Below are 27335 nucleotides of genomic sequence, written 5' to 3'. Positions count from 1 at the left end.
TGTTTGTTTCCTAGTATTACTTTCTCCTCCCCTTCCATCCCCAAATTGGAAGAACTTTCTGGACGACTGTGGTGGGCTCAGACACAGCTGTGAAGTAGATGGAGCTTGTTTTGGTCCCTTACCTGCTTTCCTCGTAATCCTTTGGATTCCCTCAAGTTCCACCCTTGTGGAATTCTATGGCTTTTGCCTTTTTTTCCTTGATTCCCAGACCCTCATTCTCCTTTCCACCCTAGGACAACCTGGGGGTAGCCAATCTCCCCGCTCCAGTCCCTGCCCCTACTTTATAATATTCAATTCTTAGGGGTTTTTTTAGGGCCCAAAGGGTATGTATGAGAATATCACAGGCACACTGGGCATGCAGATGTTTCAAACATCAGTGCTTCAGAGATCCCTGATTTCATTCTCCAGTTTAGATGCTCATAGGACGTAGAGCTGGGACTTTATGTCATCTGGTCCAACTTTCTCATTTTCCAGATGAGGAAATAGGCCCAGAATGTTTAAATGATTTACCCAAAGTCACTGAGGAAGCAAGTGGCAGAATAGAGATTTGAGCTCAAGTCTTCTGCTTCCAGATTCATATTCTTTCCAGGAGTCTTTTTACTAATACAGATAACAACCTCTATGCACTTAAAAATATTATAGCTTTTTATTTATAAGATATAGACATGAGTAATTTTACAACACTGACAATTGCCAAGCTTTTTGTTCCAATTTTCCCCTTCTTCCCCCTCCCCCCATGGCAGGTTGACCAATACATGTTAAATATGTTAGAGTATAAATTAAATACAATATATGTATACATGTCCTTACAGTTGTTTTGCTGTACAAAAAGAGTCGGACTTTGAAATAGTGTACAATTAGCCTGTGAAGGAAATCAAAAATGCAGGCGGAACCAAATGTAGTGGTTCATAGTCATCTCCCAGAGTTCTTTCCCCGGGTGTAGCTGGTTCAGTTCATTATTGCTCTATTGGAACTGATTTGATTCATCTCATTGTTGAAGATGGTCACGCCCATCAGAATTGATCATCATACGGTATTGTTGTTGAAGTTCTATGCATTTTTAGTCATATTTCTCATGGGTTTTTATGGCTGGAAAAAATTCAGGCTCTGGTGACCACGATCTTATAATGGGCTTTTATGCTAGATTGCTTGTCAGGTGACAGATACACTTTCTATTGTTGGACCCCAACTGAAGACTTCTCCAGTTTGGTATGGCCTACTTGAACTTGTACTCTGTTGTCCTAGCTTTTTAATTTTTTTTAATTAAAAAAAATTTTTTTTTGCTGAGGCAATTGGGGTTAAATGACTTGCCCAGGGTCACACAGCTAGGAAGTATTTAATGTCTGAGGCCAGATTTGAACTCAAGTCCTCCTGACTTGAGGGTATTGTCCTAGCTTTTAATGACCTAGGTCATGGATGGAGGATTTAAGATGAGGGCATGTATGGATCAGTGAAATCAGAGGCCTCCCTCTCCCTCTATCCCATGTATTCAAGTCTCTCAAATTGAGAATCAGCATGCTGTAAAGAGAGTTGATTTCAATAGCAAAACTTGCATTCAAAATCATCTCTGACACAGAAACAGATTGTGTGACTCTGGATAAGTCATATACCTTTCTCTGCACCTTAGTGAATCCTCTCTAAAATGAAGATATCAAACTCCTAGACTTCTAATGGTCCCTTCCAGCTCTGAATCCAGGGTCTATGTCAACAAGCAAAAATAAGAGCTTGCAAATTTTTCCAGATACCAACTACCCTAACTAATCACTGTCATGTCAAGTACTTATTTAGCTGTCAGGCCCAATGGGATCTCTGACATCTTTAGCAACTACTTTCCTTCAATGGCAGATTTAAAGTTAGAAAGTTTCCATCTGAAGATAAGAGGGTCCCCTTAGAAACTAATTCTAGTTCAGCTTATGTCACAAAAGCGCCAGAATCCCCAAGGACCTGTGGTGGAGACAAGAGTACCCAGGAACCTTCTTGAAATGGAAATCAGTGTCATTTTGCTTGGTTACCTTTTAAATTCTAAAGCCTTTCCTCTGTTGATTACCTAGTAGACAGCTCCTTTGTACATGTTGTCTCCTGTGAGCTTCTGAGAAGGGACCATCTTTTACCTCTGTTATCTCCAGGACTTAAGGAAATGTCTTGCACATAGTAGGCACTTAATAAATTTTTGTTGCTCAATTGAGTGTCATGGGCACAAATCAACTCACTGATTTAAATCAGCTGGAAAAGATCCTTGTGTTCATTGCATCCAGCCCCTCAGTTTTAAAATCACTTAAAAAATCTGATTTTTTATTATCTTTTGTTTTCATTCCATCTTCATTTCTGAACATGTCACTTCTCATTCCCTTTTAAGCCCAGCAAGCCGTTCTCTGTAAAGAGGACACGAAATAGTTCAACAAAACTAACCATCACATCAACTGGGTCTTAGAGTGCTGATGTGCAGTGTATCACTGTCCTTGTCTCCCCTGCCACTGCTACGTAGAACTATGTTTTCTCAACTCTCCCCCAGCATTCATTTTATAGATAAAGAAACTGAAGTCCAAAGAGATGCAGTGTTGGGCTGACCTCATGTCAGTATGTCCTTGTCCTATCTTATCCCTCAAGGCTCTGTTCCTGTGCCTTCCAGGAAAGTGATCAGCTGATAGCAAATGAATGAATGTAAAGTATTTGTGTTGTGCTTACAAGGGGTGTGCTAAGCCTTAAAATGTACTCATTGGCTAACTTGGGGAGCCTTCCCTTGCCATAAGTGTGTATTTCAGTCATGGTCTTTTGAAAATCGGTTCCTCTTTCCTTGGCAATAGGAGGATGAGATTTTAGGGCAGAAAGGAAGGGAAGGAAACATGGCAGGCTGATGGGATAAGGTAACTCAATATGATGCTTTTATCACACAGGTAGGCTGTTGGCTACTTCATCTTCTCAGAGGGCCAGTCTGGGCTTGTGTGTGTATGATTCCTGAATGATATTTAACCTTTTTTTTTTTTTTTAAGCAATGCAATGGTTTAATTCCCTTTAATATCTAACATGTTTAATTGATAAGAGTTCATGACCTTTGAGAAGTAGGTTGTTAGAGTGCTGGATGTGGAGTCAGGAAAAGAGGTTGGGATCCTGCTTTTAACCCTGGCAATAAGCTATGTAATTGGGGGAAAATGACTTAACCTCTCAGCTTCAAGTTCATCCTCTGTAAAATGGGAGTAAGAATAATCAAGTATCTAACTCACAGAGTTGTTATGACATTCAAATTAGATAACATATCTAAAGCAGTTTTCAGATTTTCAATTGATATTTAAATGTTAGCTTGGGAAAAGGAGAGAGATGGGCTGAGATTTGAGTCTTCTGCTTACCCTTCCCCTCCCTTCAAACACTTTCCCCACCTGGCATCTGAAATAATTTGTTTTACCAGAAAACATAAGATTTCATTACATAATCAGAGATAAAATACTTCAAGTAACATTCCTAAATCAGCAGACACTGTGCTTTACATTCATACTCAAGTGTAAATGACTATCATGATATCCTTTCCTGAGAGCAGGACCAGGGGAGGGAGAACAGAAGGGCATTGGGAGGATGATGGCACAGGGGGGATATCATCGAAGGGGAAGAGGATGGGGAGAGATTGAAAGAATCCCCCAAGGGAAGGAGCAATTTCAAGAATCATGTAATAGCTGCAACTGGTCTAATGTACACAAAGAGTATATTATAGACTTGTTAGGTGCTCCCATAATTGCTGGCTGCTAAATTATCAGCAACTTTGCCCGAAGATGTGTCAGGTGAATATGGGATAAGCCATGTCACATGATAGGGAAGGGATGAGTTCAGAAGTACATTGCAACCAACTCTGATGGGCTTCTTACAGCAGATGGTTACATTTTCAGAATCACATCTACAATATGAAAATCGGACGATTCTACAAATCAGGACTTTATTGATTTAAGAAAGTGATAGAGAAAATATTAATGGTGCAGATTAAGCTTAAAAATATTCCAAGGGTACTGGATTGAATGCTTTCTGAAAAGCTGGCTGTTAAACACTTACCAGCATAGTCCTGCCCCTCTCAGCCTCAGCCCTGCTCCTTTTCTTATACTGGCTACTATATCCTAGAGATTCAGAAGCTCTTAGAATGCTTGAGTCTTATAGAGGAAAGGGATGTTAGAGATGAAGTCCAATATCCTGCCAAATGAAGCAGAAAACAAGACTGATAATGGACTCAGTCTGGCCCGGCCTGGAAAGGGCCGTAGGGCTCAGGACAGCCCAGGCTGCACTGCCCAGCTATCATACTAGAAGCTGTCTTGGTATGGAGGGAATAGCCCTGCAGTCCCAGAGGAGGTAGGGAGGGTTGATCCCTGGCTATACGATGGAAAGCAAAGTGTGTGGGAACGTGAGAGAGATCTTTTAAAGTGGGGAAGGAACAGGTTAAAGACTTTCTCTCACTTTCCATGTCTGGTCCTGTTTCTTTTTTACATATTTCTACAGAACCTATTGTGGACAAAGTTCCACTTCCATGGTTTCTTTGAAAGACAGCTTCCCTAAAAAGCCCTTTGACCTTTCTGTTGGCAGCTCTGGGCCTATTTGTTCCTTTTGGACAGATGGACTGGTGAGGCTGATACCTCTCTGTTTCCTGCCCATTCCCAGGAATCTTCTTCCGTGAGTTCTGGGCCAATCCTCTCCCCTTTATTTCACTGAATTCCTTTGAACTTTTCAGCCCCCTCTGACTCAACCTGCCTAGCCCCCAAAAGAGAGTGCAGAATCATCAAGGCATCCCAAGGCTGCAGGAAATGAGGAATAGGGGAATATAGGAAATGCCCAATCAGTGCATCATTGATTCTTATCCCAGTCCAGATTTCCAAAGGTCCTGAGAAGGAAGAGACAGGGAGAAAGGGAAGGAAAACAAGCAGGGCTTTGGAGAGAGCAGAGATGATGGATTCTAGAGTTGTGAACATTCCATATTTCTTAGACTTTGCTACAATCATCAAGGGAGAGCCCAGAACATTTCAGAATCACAAAACGTTGGGGCTAGAATTCTGGAGTGAGAGCCATTGGCAATGCTTGCCCGACTTACACTGGAGGAATCTGCCCAGCCAGAATCTGTCCTTGCTCCCTTGGGTGAAACTTTCTTTTTTTTTTTTTTTTTTTTTTTTTAAATTTTTATTTTATTTTATAATTATAACATTTTTTGACAGTACATATGCATGGGTAATTTTTTACAACATTATCCCTTGCACTTACTTCTGTTCAGATTTTTTCCCTTCCTCCCCTAACCCCCTCCCCCAGATGGCAAGCAGTCTTATACATGTTAAATATATTACAGTATATTCTAGATACAATATATGTGTGTAGAACCGAATTTCTTGTTGCACAGGAAGAATTGGATTCAGAAGGTAAAAATAACAGTTTACACTCATTTCCCAGTGTTCCTTTTCTGGATGTAGCTGGTTCTGTCCATCATTAATCAATTGGAATTGGATTAGCTCTTCTCTATGTTGAAGAAATCCACTTCCATCAGCATACATCCTCGTACAGTATCATTGTTGAAGTGTACAGTGATCTTCTGGTTCTGCTCGTTTCACTCAGCATCAGTTGATGTAAGTCTCTCCAAGCCTCTCTGTATTCATCCTGTTGGTCATTTCTTACAGAACAATAATATTCCATAACCTTCATATACCATAATTTACCCAACCATTCTCCAATTGATGGACATCCATTCATTTTCCAGTTTCTAGCCACTACAAAAAGGGCTGCCACAAACATTTTGGCACATACAGGTCCCTTTCCCTTCCTTAGTATTTCCTTGGGATATAAGCCCAGTAGTAGTATGGCTGGGTCAAAGGGTATGCACATTTTGATAACTTTTTGGGCATAATTCCAGATTACTCTCCAGAATGGTTGGATTCCTTCACAACTCCACCAACAATGCATCAGTGTCCCAGTTTTCCCACAGCCCCTCCAACATTCATTGTTATTTGTTCCTGTCATTTTAGCCAATCTGACAGGTGTGTGATGATATCTCAGAGTTGTCTTAATTTGCATTTCTCTGATCAATAGTGATTTGGAACACTCTTTCATATGAGTGGAAATAGTTTTAATTTCATCATCTGAAAATTGTCTGTTCATATCCTTTGACCATTTATCAATTGGAGAATGGCTTGATTTCTTATAAATTAAAGTCAATTCTCTGTATATTTTGGAGATGAGGCCTTTATCAGAAACTTTAACTGTAAAAATGTTTTCCCAATTTGTTACTTCCCTTCTAATCTTGTTTGCCTTAGTTTTGTTTGTGCAGAAACTTTTTAATTTGGTGTAATCAAAATTTTGTATTTTGTGATCAATAATGGTCTCTAGTTCTCCCTTGCCTGGGGTGAAACTTTCATGCTCTTGGTGGGCTGTTTGTGCCTTCCTAGGTAACCATTGTCATCTCCTATCTGGAGAAAGCTAAAGGATCATTCCCTGGTCTGTACTTATATGCTCCCAGCATGGTATCTGCTACATAGCAAGCGTTTAATACAATGCTTGGATTTTTATAGTGATATTTTGATCCATTGGGAAGAAAACCTTGAACCAAAACCCTTGTAACAAAGATGTGTAGACAAATTCCTGAACCAGCCATGTAAAAAAAAAATCAATTTATCTCCCAAGTCCATTACTTCTGTCAGGAAATCAGCAACATGTTTCCTCCAGCACATATATTTTAAAAAGTAATAATAATTTTTTTAAAAAATAATTAGTTAATTTATTTTTAATCCACATTGCTTTATGAATCATGTTGGGAAAGAAAAATCAGAACAAAAGGGAAAAACCATGGGAGAGAAAAAAAACAACAGAAAAAGACAATTTTTTTTCAATTGACAAACATTCTCTCCCTCTTCTCTCCCCACTATTTCCATAGCTGAGTAATAATAATAACAATAAAGGCCAAAACATTTGTAACAAATACATAGTTAAGCAGAACCAAGTTCCACATTGACCATGTCTGAAAATTTATGTCTCCATTCTCCATTCTGAGTCTATCACCTGTCTGGCAGGATATGGGTAACACTCTTCATCATGAATATTCTGAAATAATAGTTGATTATTGAATTGATCAGAGCTCCAAGTCTTGCAAAGTTGATTTCTTTTCCATCAAGTCTCTTACATGAGCTCATTTTCTTGTGATTAGCTTCTTTCACTTTCCACCAAAAACTATTTAATTAATGGAGACCCCAGGACAGAGCAGCCCAAGGCTTGGGAAATAAGAGATAATTGTTGGTGCCCTCAGCCTTATCTGATATTTTTTGCCCAAGTCATCCAGGGTCCTCATAGTCTGTCCTCTCCCATCTCTCAAAGCTGGCTCTCAAGGATGAATTTAGAACTTGTTTATACTAAGTTGCAAAATAATTGATTAAAGTCTTCTTTCTGAGAAAGTTTTGAGAGATCTACATTGTGTAAATCTTTGTGTAAAGGGACTTTGTATCATAATCTTTGAAATAGGGTGCCATGTTGGTGGCTGGCAAATCACTTAATAAGTCTGAACCTTAGTTTTCTTCTCCATAAATTGGGATGATAATTGTCTGTACTACTTATATCACAGGTTTGTGGTGAGATACAAATGAAAATACACCTGAAAATCGGTTGTAAGAAATGAAGGTGATTTAGTACTTCCCTTAGGCTCTCTTGCTTTAGGTTATCTTGCACAACCAGAATGTTGGGTCCAAGAGGATGCTGACTGACAATAGTCCAGGTATAACAGGATGTCTATAGCTAATGCAGGTGCAGTCTAAAACTGTATGATTGTTATTTGGGCTACAGATGCAGTAGAACTAAAATCACACCCCCTGAGGTATCCTCTCCTCCCACCATAGGTTTTTTTCACCTAATGAATTATGGGGAGGGCACTTGTGTACAAAGTTCTAGCACTGCATGTCCCTTTAAGAATATTAGCATACCAGACACACAAAACACTTGGTTTTCCCAGTTAAAAAAAAAAAAAACAAAAACCGTTTGCTCCCTGCTGAGGTGTTAGTTCCCCTAAGGAGCTTAGTCCACTTGGTAGCATTATAATAAACATTGCCCCTTGACTTGGAAATGGTCTGAGCCTGTGAACTCTTTTGAGACACCTTGTGTCTCATTTTGGTGACTTGTATGGGGAGAGTCTGGCAGCGCTACCAGCTCCTTGTCAAGGTAAGCCCCACTCTGTCCTATACCTGAGACACCCCCAGGTACCTAGGTAGGCTTGCTGGAGCTTTGTTCTGGGGCTTTCCACGGCTTTTTGACTAGGGATTCCTGTTCTTAGAAACACTTGTATTCTCACTTTCTCCCTCTCCAGGACATCAGAAGAAGTGAGTGGCTATGGGAATAGGAACCTTTCATGCCTTGTTGCAAAAATAGAATAGCCCCCTACCATCCCCTGGGACTCTTCCTTAGGTTGCCTCCTGAATAATAGATAAATTTGGCTTGTTGTAGAACACCCTGGAGGTTCAGAAGAAATGGGTCTCTCATTTATAATACTTTTCTTCAGCTTAATCTACTCTGTTACAGTACCATGGACTGAAGTCCCTTACATCCAGGCCTTCATGGCTCTGCCTCAAGACTCTAACTTAAGACAACAAAGTAGGATGTTACTGGCCAAATTTAGTGAGGAAAATTGAAGAAGGTAACCTCCTGGATGACCTCCTCCTTTTCACTTCCTCAGGGCCAAGTGTTTCCCCTTTCTTTAAGTTCAGAAGTCCAGAACTCCTCCCAGGAGCACTCCCCTATCAGGATCTGGACTCTATACTTCATAGCACTCCTCTAACTTCACAGCTCCCCATTCTAAGCCTGTCTAACACAAGGAGCAGAATCTTCTATCTTCCCCCATCTTGACCGCCTGAACATGCTAAGACCCTCTCTAAACTTTGTCCCTTGAATGAGGTTGCTGATGGACAAGGAGGGACTAGTAGAGTCCATGTTCCAGTCACCATGACCAACTTATAGGTCAAAGAGGAACCTGGCTGCTACTCTGAAAATCCCACCAAGTTTAAGGCTGTAGTGCTCCAATTTGATCTCACTTGGGGGGACATTTATATTATCATTTCCTCTTGCTGTACCATTGAAAAGCAAAAAAGAGAATCTGTGATCTCCCCCAGAAATTTGGGGACAATTTAGTGGAGTCTTCCTTGGGGAATAGATACCCTCCTGGGCCAAATGACATTCTTTCTGCCAATTTCATTGGGACTATCAGGATGACAGAGATAGGGCCAGGAGGAGCTATATGTTCCCATGCCTGATGGAAGGCTTGAAAAAGAGGTCAAAAAGCAGGTTAATTATGAGAAAGTCAAGGAAATCACTCAAGACTCTGAAGAGCATCCGGCCCTGTATCAGAGCCCATTGATAGAGCTTTTAAAGAAATACATCAACCTTGACTCCTCTTCCCTGGGGGGTAAAGTGATTCTTAGCATGCCTTCTTTGAGTCAGTCTGCTCCTGACATCTGGAGGAAGCTGCAGAAATTAGCCTTGTGTCCCCAGACACCTCAGGCAAATCTTTGGAGGAGCCTTTGTTAAAAACAATAGAAACTGCACTATGGCTAAAGAACAGGATCACAAGGCTAGGAACAGGGAAACAGGTTCAGCTTTTAGTCACTGTCACAACTGGGACCCCAGAAAGCCCTCCAGCAAACCTTGCAACAAGAGTGCCTGCTTCCAGTGCCACAAAGGGACCACTGGTTCTGTGAATGTCCTTTAGGGATATCCTGAGGAAGAAGCCTCTGGGATTGAGCTTTAACTACAAGCAGACTGGCCATTGGAAGAAAGCTGCCTCCTCCCAATATCTTATCCCCCAGAAACCTCAGGAATTGCAATGATGGCGCAGTGGCTAGAGCACCAGCTTTGAATTCAGGAGGACCGGAGTTCAAATCTGGTCTCAGACACTTAACAGTTCCTAGCTGTGTGACCCTGGGCAAGTCACTTAACCCCAGCCTCCAAAAAAAGTTTTTTTTTTGGTCTCAGACACTTAACACTCATTACTAGCTGTGTGACCTTGGGCAAGTCACTTAGTCTCAATTGCCTCTCAGAAAAAATCTTTTTGAACTCTTTTAAGAAGGCCTTAGGGATTTGAGACCAGTTTATATCCCCCTTTGATGCTTTGCATGTAGATATTCTTCCTCTTCTCAGTTAAAGTTTGATCTTTCACATTACCATAGTAGCCTTCTATGGTCAAGGTTCTTTTTAGTTTCTTGCTCATTTTTGGGTCTATTTTGTATTTTTAAAAATTGAACTCTGCTCCTGGGATATAGAGGGTGCTGTCTCAAGGTTCTTGTGTTGGGAGCTGCAAGTGGCTTTGAGAGCTGGGGGCTTAGTTGCTTGGTAACTTGCTCACTGCATTGAGATATCCTGTTGTTGCCTGATTTTCAGGGCTGGCAATTTGCCTTCTGCTCTGGGGTTATAGTCGATACCAATAGACTGCTGCCAAATTGTCTTGTTGAGCTAGGACTTAGGGACTTTGGTTGCTGATCTGTGTTGTGGCTAAGAGCCTTCCACTGGTTTGACTGGACATTATCTGTGTTCTCCTTTCATCCAAGTGAGACTAATGTTTCTTGAAGCTTTTCCAAGTTATCTTAAGCTGGAACATTGTTTCACTCCTCTTTTCGTAGGTTCAATCAGTCCAGAATCTGAGGGGGAGCTCGTACAACTTCCTGGTTTCTCACCCCTCTTCTCTATCTCTGTCTCTCTCTCTCTCTCTCTCTCTCTCTCTGTTTCTGTCTCTCTGTCTCTCTCTTTCTCTGTCTCTGTCTCTCTTCCCCCATTTATCCACTTATTTCTATCATTCTGTCCATTCATCTATCTAATCTATTTATCATTCTTTTTTATTTTCTTTCTCTCTCTCCCTTTTCCCCTTCTATCTTCCTTTTCTAAGACTGGAAGTCATCAAGCAAGTGATGCTCTGCATTGGGAGAGGGAGTTCCTCAGCAAAAGCTCCTTCCACTGATGAAATCACATTTTCAGTAATACATACATACATATATACATACACACATGCATATTTGTCATAAATTTGACATACATAAAATGAATATTTCCTTATAAAAGAATAGAAAATTGCCTATAACAATCAATTTCTCATAAAATAAAGTATGTATTAAATTTAACAGAATTCTTTGATCAATTTCTTGCTAATCCCTTTTGAACCTCCTTCTTTCAGCTAGGTGGTACAATGGATAGAGTCCCAGGCTCATCTCCCTGAATTCACATCTGGTCTCAGATACTTACTATCTGGGCAAGTTCTTAACTCTGTTTGCTTTACTTTTCTCATCTGTAAATAAAAAAAGACAATGGCAAATCACTTAAGTTCCTTTGCCAAGAAAACTCCAAATAGGATCACAAAGAGTTGGACAGGACTGAAAAACAAATTAACAACAGCAACATTATTCCTCCTTACATACACAACTCCATTTCCCTCACCTCAATTCTTACTTCCCACTATTTCAAATTAAAATCCTCGCTTGAAACAAGTAGAGTCAGGCAAATCAAATCCACATTTTAGCTATCTGATAAGTAGCATCCTATTCTGCCCCTCTAGACTGTTCTTTACCAAGAGTTGTTTTGTTCAACAAGGTGATTTCAGGCAATTCTAATAGACTTGTGTTGGAGAGAGCCTTCTGCATCCAGAGAGAGGACTATGGGAAGTGAACATGTATCACAGCATAGTATTTTTTACTTTTTTTCTTCTTCTTGTTTGCTTATTTGGTTTTTTTTTTCTCTTTTTTTTCCTTTTTGATTGGATTTTTCTTGTGCCACATGATAAATGTGGAAAAACATTTAGAAGAATTGCACTTGTTTAACCTATATTTGATTATTTGCCATGTCTAGGAATAGTGGCCATGTCTAGGAGTAGGCTAGAAGGAAGGGGAAACATTTGGAACAGGGTTTTGCAAGAATGAATGCTGAAAACTATCTTTGCATATATTTTGAAAAATAAAAAGCTATTATTAAAAAAAGAGTGTGTTGTTGTTTAGTCATTTTAGTCATGTCTGACTCTGTGGACAAAGATTAGGGAGGCACAAATCATTTTCAGTTTTCTGGAGTCATGACTAACTATTGAACAATTATTTAATCTATCATAGTTTTACCATATTGTAGTTCTTATTAATATTCTCTTTGTTTACTTAACTGAATAGTTAACACAAGTCTTCCCAGAGTTCACTATTAGTAAGTGAACTCCATGTGGGAAGGGATGGTCTTACTTTTTTTTCTTTGGAGGGAGAGGGACAAGATAATTGAGGTTAAGTGACTTTCCCAGGGTCACTAACCTAGGCTAGATTTGAACTCAGATCCTCCTTTTCCAGTGCCAGGCTCTATCCACTGCATCACCATGCAGTCCTCTCACTTACTTTTAATTGTATCTTCAGTTTACAGTTTTATTATTATTCAATATTATTAGTGTCCAACACATAGTGTTTAACAAATTCTCTCTCTCTGTGTCTCTGTTTCTGTCTCTCCTGCTCTCTCTGTATCTCTCTCCCTTTGTCTCCATTTCTCCATCTTTTTCTCTCCCCCATCAATCATCTATCTATTTAGCTATATCTTCTATTTATTACATATATGCATTACCCATATATATTCTTTATATATTATTATCTATCTCTATCTACCTGTCACATTATCTATGTGTCTGCCTATCTACCTATCTAGCTATCATCTTATCTTCCTCCAGTTTTTCTATGAACTTTAATAGTCCTTGTTATTTCCTCCTTTGTGTTGTAGTTATTGTTATATGTCTTACATTCCCTACTTGATTATAAGCTCCTCAAGACCATGTCTGATAGTTCTTTACATTTCCCCTGGTGTCCTATATGAACTCCCTGGTTATGCACTCCTGCTAGTCCTATGTTATAGCTCTTCTCTAGATGAATAGACGGTCTTCTTGAGTTTCTAAGGCTGAGAATTCATCACCTTGCAGCCAGACTAATGATGAACCCCCTCAGACTTCATGAAGATAATTTTTGGCCAACAGACATACATAGTTTATCACCAGGATTTATGATAATAAGGGCTTAACAGATATCCATAGAATTGAATTGACTGACAGATAATAGGTGAAAATAAGTATTTCACAATTAAATTCCTACAGAGATATGACCCTATATCCTCTGTAGATAGCCATGTAGAAAGAATATAGATGTCAGCATTTTGCTGAATTCCCAAAATAGAGTTGGGGAAATTATCATCAACATTCATTTTTACACTTTGGGTGGGGCAAAAAGGTGGAGTGTAGGAGACGTTTCCTTAATTTCTGAAAGAATTAAAAGAAACTCCTATTTTCAAAATGACTTGCTATTTGACTGGTATGACATCACTTCCTTCTAATACAATGTAGCAAAAAAAAAAAATTCTTCAGTGACTCATGGTGGCCTCTTGATTCATGTTTGCATTTCTTCTTGTGCAGAAAAGGAAGTCTATCTGGGACAGGGAGAAGGAGGAAGGAGGGGAGGAGAGAAAGAGGAGAAAAGGAACAGGCAGAGAGAAAGGGAAAGGAAGGAGAGAAAAAAGAAAAGATGAAATGAAGGGAGAGAGGGAAAGAAAAGTGGGAGGAAAAAAGTGAAGAAAAGGAAGGAGTCACAAATGAAAAAGGTAAAAGGGAAGGAAGGAAAGATGAAAGGAAGAATAAAGTGAAGAGGAAGGGATGAAAAGAGAGTGAAGAAAAAAAGGGGCAAAAGTATGAAGGAAGAGAAAGGAGAGGAGAAAGAAGTGGAGGTATAAGGAAGGCAGAGAAAGAAGGAGAGAAGATTGATGAAAAAAGAAGAAAGAAGGGATGAAGGGATCTGAATCAACATTTTTTCTCCATGGTGAGGAGACTTCAGTTTTTTGGTGTAGTAATTCCCAATCAAAACAAAAACAAATACATCATTTGTGATTTCCCCTTGAGATTGTCCTGGAATTTGCCTTAAGAATTATTCTAGAAAAAATAATTTCACTTCAGTTTTTGGAGATGAAGAGATTTCAAAGCACTTTCCCACCTGTTATCTCTTGATCCTCATTACAGTCCTGTAAGATAGCTAGGTTACTTGACAGATAAGGAGAGGAGAACCCAGAGAGTGAGTTTGTGTGCTCTTTACACAACAGTGCAACTGGTACAACTGATATTTCTGGCTCTGTTGATTGTATTGTCTTGGGAACAATCTGTGAGTGACTAGTTCCGCCCAAAATTATGCTGTAGCTGGACAAGTTTAATTACTGAATATACAAACCTAGCCTCCATGTCAAACCCAAGCCAGGATTGCCTGAGATAAGCAGTTTTAAAAGTTGGGCACAGAGTAATCATTTTCCTTTGGTATTGAATGTCATTGTAGAGCTGGCAAAGGAGCCAAGGCAAGACTGAGTGTAAGCGCCTGACTCACTGGCAGCTGATCGGAAAGCTTGGGTCTGCAAAACTCTTTACAAGAATTGGGGGAAAGTCAACTTGGCTGACTGGTCCAAAGCAAGAGGTGAGTGTCCGGTATACTGATTAGAGAGGTCTGTGGCTGAGCAAACCAGTTACTGGTGTGATGTGGTATGTGTGTGGGGGGTGGAGAAGAGAGAAAGACAGAGAGAGTCAGAAACAAAAAGAGAAATCAGAGAAAGAGAGAGAGGGGAGGGAGAGAAGGAGGGAAAGGGGGGAGGAAGGGATGGAAGAAGAGATGAGACAGAGAGAGACACAGAGAGAGAGACACACACAGAGACAAAAAGAAAAAAGTCAGAAAGAGAGAGGGAGGAGGGAGAGAAAGAGGGAAAGAGAGAGGGAAGGAAGAAGAAGGGATGAGACAGACAGACACACACATAGACAAAAAGAAAAATCTGAGAAAGAGAGAGGAAGGAGGGAGAGAGGAGAAAAAAGGGAGGAAGGGAGGAAAGGAAGAAGAGATGAGATAGCGAGATTGAGACAAAGACAAAAAGAGAACCCAGAGAAGGAAGGAGAGAGAGAAGGAGGGGGAGGGAGGGAAGAAGAATAAGAGATAGACAGACAGAGACAGAGACAAGAGAATTCTGGATTCTGGAAGAGACAGAGACAGAAGCAAATATGACATGGTATTAGATTCTTGTGAAATGCAATGATGAATGCCAAAGATAATTTGGTTCAAGGTATTCAACTGCATGCAGTCAAACCACATGAATTCTAGTGATCAGAAGACTGTCTAAATTATAGAGTGATAAATTTTATAGCCCTGAGGGGGACCTAAAGATCCTCTCTTCTAACCTCCCACCTGAAGCAGGAATGGCTTCTACAACAGCTCTGTTAGGTACTCATCCAGCCTTTGCCCAAAGGCTTCCAGTGATGGCAAACCCACTACTTCATAAGCATTCCTTTATTTCCACAGCTTTAATAGTTAGAAATCGTGCTGAGTCATTTACTCTTCATTAACTCATTAACTCTTCATTATATTGCATCATTTAACTTCCTCCTTAGAACTTCTCTCCACTGGTTCTAGATTTGTCCTTTGTAGCTATACAAAATAACTCTAATCCTTTTTCTACGTGACAGCCCTTTAAATATTTGAAGACATTTATCATGTTTCCTTGAAGTGCTCTCTTCCCCTGGACAAATGTTTTTAATTTGTTCTTGAAATGACTTTTCTGGATCCCTTGACATCCTGGTGACCCTCCTCTGAACAGGCTTCAGATTTTAAGTGTTTCTCTTCACATATGGTGTCCAGAATTGAGCACAGTGCTCTGGCCTGACTAAGGGAAGGCACCATGGAACCATTGCTCCCTTCATTTTGGACATTCTACTTCTATATGCAACTAAAGTTGTATTTTTTTTTAATTTAAAAAAAGTTGTATTGATGTGCTTTGTTTTCAAATTATATATATTTACAGATTTCTCCTACTTCATGTGAGGTCTTTTGTAGGAAAATAAAAGTTAAGTAAAAGTAAAAATGCAGCAACCTCATCTGAAAGTGCATGCAACATTCCACATCTGTAGTACTCCTCATCTCTCTCTAAAAAATTAACAAATCTATTTTCTTTCTCATCAATAGCCACTCTATTAAGAAAAGAAACATTTCTTGTAACAAATATGTTTAGTCAAGCAATATAAATTTCTTCAATGGCTTTATAAAAAAAAGTTTTGTTCTACACCCTAAATTAATCATATCTCTGTAAGACAATATCTGTCATCATCAGTACTTTGAAATCATGAATGGGCACTGTGTTAATCATAGATTTTATAGGTTTTAAAGTTGTTTTAACAGGGCTGTTGTCGTTGTATAAATTGTTCTTTGCATTCCACGCATTTCATTCATCATTAGTCTGTACAAGTTCTTAAAATTGTTCATTTTCTTTTGGTTCTGATTATGTCACTAAGCATTTATTCATATAAGTCTTTCCATGTCTTTTTGAAATCACCAGTATTTTCTCATTCTTGTGGCATGATAGTTCAGCATATTTCATGTACCAAAACTTAACTAGTTATTGCTCAATTATTATCTATTGTCTTAGTTTCCAGTCTTTTGGGTATCTCTTTTGGCCCAACAGTGGTATAGCTGAGGTAAAAGGGTACATATACATTATTTGCTGTCATTTTGTGTAATTCCAAATTGTTTTCTAGAATGTTATACCATCTACAGATTCAAAAATAATACACCAGTGTGCTTGTTTCCCCACAGTTTCTCCAACATGGATCATTTTCCATTTTCTGTCCTCTTTTCCACTCTGTTGGCTATGGAGTAGAATTTCAGAATGGCTTTAATTTACATTTTTCTAATTATTGATTTTGAGAAGTTTTTCATCTAGCCCTAAATCTTTTGGGTTTCTTTCCTTAAGAACTGCCTGTTTATAACCTTAAGTCACTTATCAATTAGGGAATAACCCTTTTTCTTATAAATTTGAATCTGTTTTTAAAGTTTCAATTAGCTTTTTTTGGAGGGGAGGTGACTAACACTATTAGCCTCTGTTTCAGTTCAGTTCCTGTAAAAATACTCTGAATTCAAATTAAAGTTATTAAATGCAGAAGGACTGTGGAATCTGAATTTATGGAACTTTTTTTTTTCACTGTAACAGAGACATTTGATAAAAAACCTCAATTTTCATTTCCATGTGTTTTTCCTTTAAATAGCTGGTGTTAAATACTGGCTCGTGCATCATATCTGTCATAGCTTCTCTTTGAGGAAATTAAATGTTGGTTGAAGGGGGCTGGACTTTATCTCTGGCAATAGGTGCTATTTACTTATTAGTCCCAGGTCAGGGACATAGTTTAAATCAGGGCTTCTTAAGCTTTTTCTACTTGTGAACTCTTATTGCCTGAGAAATTTTTACATGATTCTGGGCATATAGGTATATAAAATAAGTATACAAATCAAACATTTGCGGATAATAAATCATAATTTAGTGACCCCCACATTCACTTATGAGACCCCATGTGTAGTCATGAGCCAGTTTAAGAAGCTGGAGTTTAGATGAGCATCTCTCTACCCTTTTAGAGAGGAAAGAAAACCCCAAAATTGGAGGTGTTCTCTCCATTGAACTGAAGATTGCTGTATTTGTGCAGGACAAATTGTGTTACGACAAATTACATTGCAATAAAACAGAAGAGGAACATTTAAAAACTTTACCCAGTGGGTCTACTTATTTTATGCAATTTATTTGTTTGTCATGCACCAAGTGTTGGAGAAGATAACTTTTAAGACTCTTCAAGCTCCACCATTCTGAGACTATCATTGGGGTATATTTAACATATTCATGGAGTAACCCAACGCAACCTTGGAATAGACTTGAAGGCAGGAAGATCTGGATTCAAATTCCACTTCTGATATTTACAAACTCTGTGTCTCAGCTGCTTTGAGCCCCTGAAAACTTCCTCACATTTTTGGAGTCATCAATGAGTTTTTATTTGTGTTGGTGGTGGTCCCTCTGCCAACAAATATATTCTCATATTGAGGGACTACTATGATGCTCAGTTCCTTGGGGATAAGCAAGATTTATGATCTAGCTCTTGCCCTGAAGGTGCTTACAATCTTGGTGAAGTATATGAAAAGTTAAGCAATAATTACAAGGGTTAAGTAAGAGAGGAATAGGCCAAGAGATGGCCCGAGGCAATATGTGATGAATTGCCAAATGGACCATAAATTTTGGTAGTCATTTCTGCCTTTACAATATCATTTGCATTTGACCCTTTCCTTTTACTTATCCAGTTACCCCCACAATTCAGACTCTTTATCACCTCTCACCTAAATTATCGCAATAATCTCCTACCTGATTTCTGTGCCTTAAGTCTCCTACCAAACATTGAGTACTTATTGATGCCAAAGAAGTTTTCCTTAATACTGATCTGACTGTATGACTGCCCTCCTCTACCATCTCAGAGATTTCCTTCTGCTGCTAGGATAAATATAAACTTCTGTTTTAGCTTTAAAAGACCTTTATGAGGCAGCTAGCATCAAGCACCAGCTTTGAAGTCGGGAGAATCTGAATTCAAATTCCACAATCACTTCTTAGCTGTATAACACTTTGGATTGCCTCCCCCCAAAAAAGAAGAAAAAAAAGACCTTTATAACTTGACATTCAGCCTTTCTGTTCTGTACCAGAATAGTGTCTTGGGTTTTATTTTATTTTATTGCTGAGGCAACTGGGGTTAAGTGACTTGCCCAGGGTCACGCAGCTAGGAAGTGTTAAGATTTGAACTCAGGTCCTCCTGACTCTATCTGCTGCCCCCCCAACTACTCCTCCCCACCCCCGTTTTATTTTAATTATTCAGTAACTCTACTGTGTGTTCATCTCTGTGATGAACTGAATTCTGTGTATGTATGTGTGTCTGTGTATGTGTATTTTTGAGGGCCCTCTATTCACATGAATAGAGCTTATTTTATAAAGAATATAAACTTTAACAAAAGAATAAAAAAGATAAGATATATACTTAGAGTCTCCTCCTTGTATGTGTGTACTATATAATAACTGTCAATCTATATGATGGTATGGCAAAGACATCACGGCATTATAAATAGGGAGAACATTGGGCTGGGATCCAAGAGGTCAAATGAATTGTGTAACCTTCCAAAGAAATTTCTCCCCTCTGAGCCTCAGTTTCCCTCTCTGTAAAGTGAGAACTAGACAAATGTTCTTAATCTGGGATCTGATGACTTCTTTTAAAAATGTTTTGATAATTCTATTTCAATATAATTGTTGCTTCTGTAAATCTATATGTTTTATTTCATGTATTTAAAGAAAAGATCCCTGTGTTTCATCAGAGTGACAAAGAGGTCCAGGATCCCTGGACTAGATCATCTCTAAGGTCCTCTTAAACCTCAAAAGTATAGAATGATAACAACAACAACAACAACAACAACAACAACAACAACAAACAACAATTACAGCTAGCATCTATTTAGTACCTATATGTACCAAGAGCTGGGCTAAGCACTTTACAAATAGCATCTTATTTGATCTTAAAAACAGAGGTAAATGCTATTTTACTCCCATTTTATATTTGAGGAAATGGAATTGGATTTGAATTCAAGTCTTCCTGACTCCATGCCGATCCACCTACTCTATCCACCTAGCTATTTTCATATTAAATAACTTCTGTCATTTATAACAAGATACATTTTTTTTTGGTGATTCTTACATATTCACTATAAGTTCTTAGCTCATCATTTTTCATTAGGATAAGGATGTTTCTTTGGTATTGACTGGTACATGATCAAATGAAGTGCTGCATTTAATAAGCATGCACATAAATCATGAACACTGCTGTCAGATACCCTGCTTCCTGGGCCATGCAATGGAGAGGAAAAATCTAATCTCTAAAAACAGGATTTGTTCTCTACAAGTATCAGTTAAATCTAAACGGGTCCTTTCTCTGGCAATAAATCTTGGAGACTGTTTTAAAACCTTGACCCAGCAATTCCTGTCTTTTAATGGGATTCCTTCTAATGTATCAGCAAGTGGAAAAAATGAAATTTTAGAGTTTCATTTGGTCTCTTTTTCCCCTTACAAGTACATAAAAATTATTTACAGTCATAGAGGCACTTTCTAAATTGGATAAAATGGCAATAAACTTCTCAGCTTAGTCTAGGGAGGTATTTGGATGGTTGAACAGCTCTTGACAATGAATTAGTACCATGAATCCAGTATTACTAGCCTTCCCTGTTGAATTCAGTCAAACAGCTGGTGAGTAACTTGTTTCCAAATGTTTTTTTGTTTTTTTTTTCCCTTTTCTCAATATAAAAAGGGATTTATTTTGGCTATTGAGAAGAAAGCAACTTTCATTTATAGATTTAGTTTAAGTAGATGAAAATTATATTAAAAAATCCTTTCAATTTTAATAAGCTGGAAGGAAGTCCTCTTGATAATGAGAAGTTTGTTGTTTTTTTTTCCCTGAGGCAATTGGGGTTAAGTGACTTGCCCAGGGTCACATAGCTAGGAAGTGTGAAGTGTCTGAGGCCGGATTTGAACTCAGATCCTCCGGACTTCAGGGCCAGTGCTCTATCCACTACGCCATCTAGCTGCCCCAAGGAGAGTTTTAATAAATTATTTATTATAGAGGCAATTAGGTTCATAGTGGATAGACCAGCTGGCCCAGGAGGAGGACCTGAGTTCAACTTTGACCTCAGACACTTATCAGCCAAGTGACCCTGGGCAAGTCACTTAACCCCTATTGTTTCCTCCACCAAAATTATTTATTATGTATATAGGTTTTTCTGTAGGGAAAGCATTTTGCCAGTTAATTGGTACATCTAGGAGCATGGTGTAATGGGGGAAAATAAAGGGAAAACCCATTGAATTTGATTTGAATCTTATCTCTGCTATAATTGCTTTCCCTCTCTGGGTTTTCATCTCCCCATATGTCAAATGAGGTAGGACCCTGAAGAGTCTTTAAAATTTAACCACTTCTTCCATCTCACAGGAGAGGCTGTTAACTGTCTGCTTCTTTGCCAGAGAGAAGACATTAACTTGTCCTCCTTAATTTAATTCACCGAATGACTCAGTCAATTAGTTCTCTGAGCTTCCTCCTATCTCATTCAACAGTCCTTCTTGGCCTTATTTCACCAATGAAGATAATTTTCTGCATCATATGGCCTGAAGGGAGAAAGAAAGGATGTCAATACTGGCTCTTTAACTAGATTTTAAACTCTCTGAGGGCAATGGGAATGTGAGACCAAATGAAAATATGGAACATTTCTTCCATATTCACTAGCAGTGAAGCACAGTCCTATGGTGGCCACAAAGATACTCAGGAACATTCTTGATGGATAATCTGAAAAACCTCATTTTTATTTGAGTAATAATAGTTTATATTTGTATAGATCTACAATTTTTCCCAATAATTCTGCACAGTAGGGGGGATTTTAGGATTCGCATTTTAAAGAAGAGAAAATTGCTAAAAGCTCCAAAAAGTGAAGGATCATGACCAGTCTTACTCTTCCCAGGAGGAAGAGCTGGGATAAGAATCCATGTTTCCTGACTCCCCCCTTGAATGTTCTTTCCACTAAAGCAAGATGTTTCTCCCATCAGATCATTTCTCACAGTCAGACTTCAATCGCCCCATGTGTAAAACGAAAGATTTGGGCAGGATGATTTTTTGCTGTTCTTTTCAGCTTTGATGTTCTAGGATTCTCAGGGCCTAAGGTGTGTTTGAATGAGTTATTGCGGCTAAATGATACTATATCAGGCTTTGGGGTGTTCCTGTGAAAGCGTGTATATCTGCATTGTGCTCGTAGAGGAACAAGACAACCAGTCTGACTAGACTCTAAAATCAGTCTTGAACTTCCCTTGCCCCCAACTTCACCTCTCACCTCTCATGTACAGATTTTGTATGGCTCTTGGGAGAATTTGTCATCTGTTCAAGAAACAGAGAACAAAATTTTAAATGTCCAGCCATCACACTGTCAGAGAATTCAGAGTTGAATGGGACATTAGCAGCCCCTCTAGTCTAATCCTGTTCCCTAAAGAATTCTCACTATGACATATGTTCATCCAGCTTGTCCCAGGGGTCACGCTCCCCTTCTAGAGGCAGCCCATTCCTTATTTGGACAGGTCTAATTGTAAGGAAGATTTCCTCCAGATCAGGGTAAAGCGGCCTCTTTGTACTTCCTACTTATTGCTCTTGGTTTCCACCTTTGGGACACATCTAATTCCTCCTCCTCCACCTGACAGTCCTTACCTGGAGACAGCAATCAAGTCTGTGCTAACCTTCCCTTTTCCAGGCTGAAAATCCCAAGTTCCTGTAACATGAACTCAAGGCCCTTCACCATTCTGCTGTATGAGCTCTGATTTATCTGTACCCTTCTTAAATTATGGCCCCATAACTGGACACGATACTCCAGAGGTGGTCTGAGGATAGTCAGAGGAACAACTCCTTACTCCTAAAAGCTGGGCCTCTTCTAATGCAGATCACACCCAACAGCAAATAGATACCCCCCTGTGTTTTCTAAAGCACTTTGCACATGTGGCCTAATTGTCTTTTCACTGTAACCTTGTGCAAGGTCTCACAGGTAGAAGGTGACAGAAACTGGACGTGATCAGGTCTCTCTGATCTTAATGCTTTTGTCCAATTTATTCTCAATATCAGGTTAAGAGATTTCCCTCCTGCCTTTTCCACTCCCCTTCCATGCCATCTCTAAATTTATATAGCACAAAATAGAAAAAATATGAGGATGATCATTTGAACTTACCATTGATTTTCATTTGTATTAAGTTTTTAAAATTTTTATTCTGTAACCATCAATACCACTCATCTCCCTATTAAAACTCCATTTCCTTTGGTCTGAGCTTTTAATCCAATGTTATTCAGGTACTCTTTGTTAGTGAGTCATTTTGTCTAATAGATTCTCATTCACCTAATTATTCCTTACATGTAGCTGCTCCTCATCCTTTTTATTGTTAAGACAAATTAAATAGGGGTTTGTGCTTTTTTTGTGTCTGTCTCTAGTTTTCTCTGTCTCTTTGTCTTTGTCTCTCTATCTCTCTCTTCCTCCCTCTCTTTGTCTCTCTGTCTTTCTCTTGTCCCTGTCTCTCTCTGTCTCTTGGTCTGTTTCTCTCTTGTCTCTGTTTCTCACTCTCCTTCTCTCTGTGTCTCTCTGTCTCTCTCTCTCTGTCTCTTTCTCCTTCCCTCCCTCTCTCCATCTCTCTCTTGTCTCTGTCTCTCTGTCTTTGTCTCTCTCTGTATCTCTGTCTGTCTCTCTCCCTCCTTCCCTCTCTCTGTTTCTCTCTTGTTTTTGTCTCTCTCTGTATCTCTGTCTGTCTCTGTCTCTCTCCTTCCTTCTCTCTCTCTGTTTCTTTTTTGTCTCTGTCTCTCTCTCACTCCCCACCCCGCCTTCCAGGGAAATTCCCCTTGTTTAGAAGACTGTCAAATATCTTCTACCAGGGATCTAATGTACAGCCCTGTCCTCCGTGCTGTTGTAGCTAGCAGAGGGATGCCAGGGATTTACCCCCTGGTGCTGACATGAAGAGGGGTGCTATGCTTCCTCATGGTCTCTGCCAGGCTCTCCTACCAGTCCGCAGTGCCAGGTGATACCACTGTTCCCACCTTGCCTACAGTACAGATCTTGTCATCATGTCACTGATGTTTCAGGGTTCATCTCTCCTCATGATTTGGGAGTACCCAACTGACCACTTCTTTCCTTTGGCTTAGTTCTACCAATAACTGCCCTTTCTCAGCCACTGAACAAATCCCTAGTTGACTTTACATGGTTCCTATGGGGGGATGTTAATAATTTTCTTGGAGGAAAAGTACTTAAGAAGACTTTTTTTTTTTTTCTTTTCTTTTTTCTCTGAGGCAATTGGGGTTAAGTGACTTACCCAGGGTCACACAGCTAAGAAGTGTTAAGTGTTTGAAGTCAAATTTGAACTCAGGTCCTCCTGACTTCATGGCTGGTGCTCTATCCACTGCCCACCTAGCTGCCCCTTAGGAAGATTTTTAAAGCAATAAATTGACATATGTAAATTTTATACTGCAAAGACCTAAGTGATTGGATGGGACACAGAATCAGGATTAGATGGGATTAATCATGGAAAGTTTCTGAGAGCCTAATTTTGAGTATGACTACAATGGAAATCCAGGTAAATTTTCATTCATGGCTACATTCAGTCAATCAACAAAAACCTTTCCCTTAGGCATTGTTCTCACAGCCATTCCCTTTCTCTTGGTTTCTACCCTTACTCAGGCTCTTTTTATCTCATTTTAGAAATATTGTAACATCTCTTTGCCTTTGGTGTTTTACCTCTTGAATCAATTTTACTCACTACTGCCAGGTTAAATTTCCTTTCCTTCCAGAAGCCAAGAAATAATACTCTTGATTACTTCGTTGCAATTAAAAAAAAAACTTCCAATCATTTCCTATTTCAGAATAATTTAATCAACAAGATTTTATTAAGCACCAACTATCTGCTAGGCCACTGTTCTCAAGCAGACACAAGTGAAACTGTATTGGGACTTAGATTCTATTGAAGGAAGGCAACATGTACATATATAAGCAAAAACAAAATACATATAAGATAAATACTGTGACTTATTTTGGAAGGAAGGTATTGGCAGTTCTGGGGAGGGAGGAATCAGGAAAGATTCATGTCCAAGACAGCATCTGAATTTTTGTCAAATGCTTTTTCTGAATCTATTGAGGTAATCATATTATTTTGTCCTTGATATAATCAGTTATGCAATTAATTTTCCTGATATCGAACCAGCTATAATTTCCTGGTATAAATATCACTTGGTCATAGTGTATTAGCCTGGTGAAAAACTGTTGTAATTTCTTTGCTAATATTTTAAGATTTTTGCATCAATATATTGATTGGAAATTGTTTTTTAATTTTCTTTCTCTGTTTTGGCTCTTCTTGGTTTAGATATCAGCACCATATCTGTCATAAAAAGAATTTGGTAAAACTCAGAAAGTAGCATTTGAGCTGAGCTTTGAAGGAAATTAGGAATTCTGTGAGGCACAAGTAGAAAGGGACTCTTTCCAGGCATGAAGAATAAGTCAGTATACAGTGGAACAGAGTTGGGAAAATAGAGGTACAAGATAACCAGTCTGACTGCATGTCAATCAATCAATTAACAAGCATTTATTAAGTGATTACTAAGCATCAGGCAGGGGAGTCACGTATTATATGGTTAGCAAAGTAGATTGGAGCCAGATTGTACTCCACAGTCTGGCACTTATTTACTTTTTTTCTGTCTTGCCTTCCTTTACTCCCTTCTTGGTAATCATCTTTTCTTGGTCAATTAAGTCTTCTCATTTTCTTTCAAACATACCCTACAATTATTTAAGAAGTAGTTAATTGGGAAAATTTTTGCAGCTAGTTTCTCTAATAAAGGTCTGAGATCAATAAGAAACATTCACCAATAGAAAAATAGTCAAAGGTTATCTGCAGATAGTTTAAAAAAATAGAGTATTAATAATCATGTAAAAGAATACTCCAAATTATCAGTAATAAGACTACTGCTAATCAAAACAACTCTGAAGTTCTAGCTCACATCATCAGATTGGCAAAAGTGGCATAAGAGGAGAGTAACAATTCTAGGAGGGCTTGTGGGAAGGCAGGTACAATAATTTATTAATGGTGAAGCTATGAATTAATTCAGTCATTCCAAATATCAAGTTGCAATTATATCCCCAAAGACACTAAACTGTACATCGTCTCACCTAAATTAAAATTGACTCCCATTTTTTTCTCTACCTATATTTATCTTGTTTATCCATCAAAATCCAATTCCAGTTGTACCTTTTCTATGAGTCTTTTGTCACAATTGCAGTTCGCATGGACCTCTTCCTCCTCTAACTTCTGTGTTTTTGGTCTTTGCAATTCATTAAGATGTTTAGTTTAGAGCTATTTCCATTAACCACATATCTCTAGCACAGCCTAGTATAAGATTGGATTAATTTATGTACAATAACTTGAATTTGTAATTTAAACTTAATCTCTTGGAGCCAAATTGAACCTTTTTTTTTTTTTTTTTTTTTCTTTTAGCATAAGCACTGCTCATTTTCCTGGTAAGGTTATTTTTAAAAAATTGTTTTAATTACAAATTTAGTAACACCTACATTATTAGAAAGATATCAGTTTCTACTGATCCCTTTAGTATGAAGCCTCTTTACCTCCCCATAGATAGCTTTCATTTATCAAATGGCCTTGAGTGTTAACCTTGGATGAAAAATGCCTCAATGTGTGGCCAACCTAGTGCAAAGCTTCTCCAAGATTAGTCAGGATGGTCTTTGCAATCTGACTTTCTCCACACCTGCCCTTTCCAATTTGGGAGAACTTGCCAGCGCTCATGCTCTGCTGGCACAGCTTCTGAGCACTCAGGGTCACCTCCGAGCTCCGGATGAGTCAACTTTTAGGTCTTAACCATTTCAACCAAAACAGACATGGGAACATACTTAATTTGACAACAAACTCCAAGCAAAATCACACAATTATAGCTTATTTTATAAAGAATATAAACTTTAACAAAAGAATAAAAAGGATAAGAAATATACTTAGAGTCTCCTCCTTGTGTATGTACTACATAGTAACTGTCAATCTATATGACTTTTCCCCTGTTACATCTTACCAGGAGAAGCAGGTTGACAAAATGAAGTAATAGAGAGCTGTGGAGTCAGGAACACTTGGAATGAAGTCCTACCCCTGAATGAGACCCTGGACAAGTGACTTAACCTATCCTGGGCAACTTGATGAAGCTAGGATGATATAACTGAAAATATAGTAGCTTTAGAGTAAATGGACCTGAATTCAGATTCTATCACTTGTACTACTTGTGTCAATGTAGACAAATTTCTTAAGCTTTCTAACCTTTAGTTTCCTCAACTTTAAAATGAAGGACTTGGCTTAGAAAATCTTGAAGGTCTCTTCCAGTTCTAAATCTATGATGCACTTTCAGAATAGTTGTACTAGCGGAGGGCAGCTAATGGGTGCAATAGATAGGGCACTGAGCCTGGAATCAGGAGGATCTAAGTTCAAATCCAGCCTCAGACATTTATTAGCTGTGTGACCCTGGGCAAGTCAGTTAACCCTGTTTGCCTCAGTATCCTCACCTATAAAATAAGCTGGAGAAGGAAATGGCAAACTGTTCTAGTATTCTTGCTAAGAAAACCCCAAATGGGTTAGACACAACTGACGTGACAGAACAACAATTAGTGGAGAGAATTTCCTAACTGGGAGTTCCTTATCAGTGATGGAAAAATCAAATAGGAATAAATTCCTGTTTAGAAAATCCCAAATTAACATTATCTATGTTGTATTGTATTTCTATTTATTTTTGTTAAACTTTTCCCAGTTATATTTATTACCATTTGCACCTGAGCACAGGAGTCATACTCTAGCATGTATCAATGACGTAATAGTTCAGCCAAAACAAAACAAAAAAGTCAAAATAGAAGCATAGATTTTGAGTTGAAAAAGACTCTAAAAATTACTAA

The 27335-nt window shown here is 38.7% G+C and overlaps 1 protein-coding gene across 3 annotated transcripts in view; it reads left to right on the top strand.

Annotated features, from left to right (window-relative positions):
- RALB (RAS like proto-oncogene B) overlaps window positions 1–27335 on the top strand; it is a 108839-nt gene that overhangs the window by 7271 nt on the left and 74233 nt on the right. For all 3 annotated transcript variants that reach the window (XM_074301801.1, XM_074301800.1, XM_074301798.1), the window contains one exon: window positions 14298–14432. The gene's annotated coding sequence lies outside the window, so the exon portion shown is untranslated. The remainder of the gene's footprint in view (window positions 1–14297; window positions 14433–27335) is intronic.

The sequence above is a fragment of the Sminthopsis crassicaudata genome, chromosome 3 (genome assembly GCF_048593235.1).
Source record: "Sminthopsis crassicaudata isolate SCR6 chromosome 3, ASM4859323v1, whole genome shotgun sequence".
NCBI lineage: Eukaryota > Metazoa > Chordata > Mammalia > Dasyuromorphia > Dasyuridae > Sminthopsis > Sminthopsis crassicaudata.
This window is presented reverse-complemented; position numbering and strand designations above follow the sequence as displayed.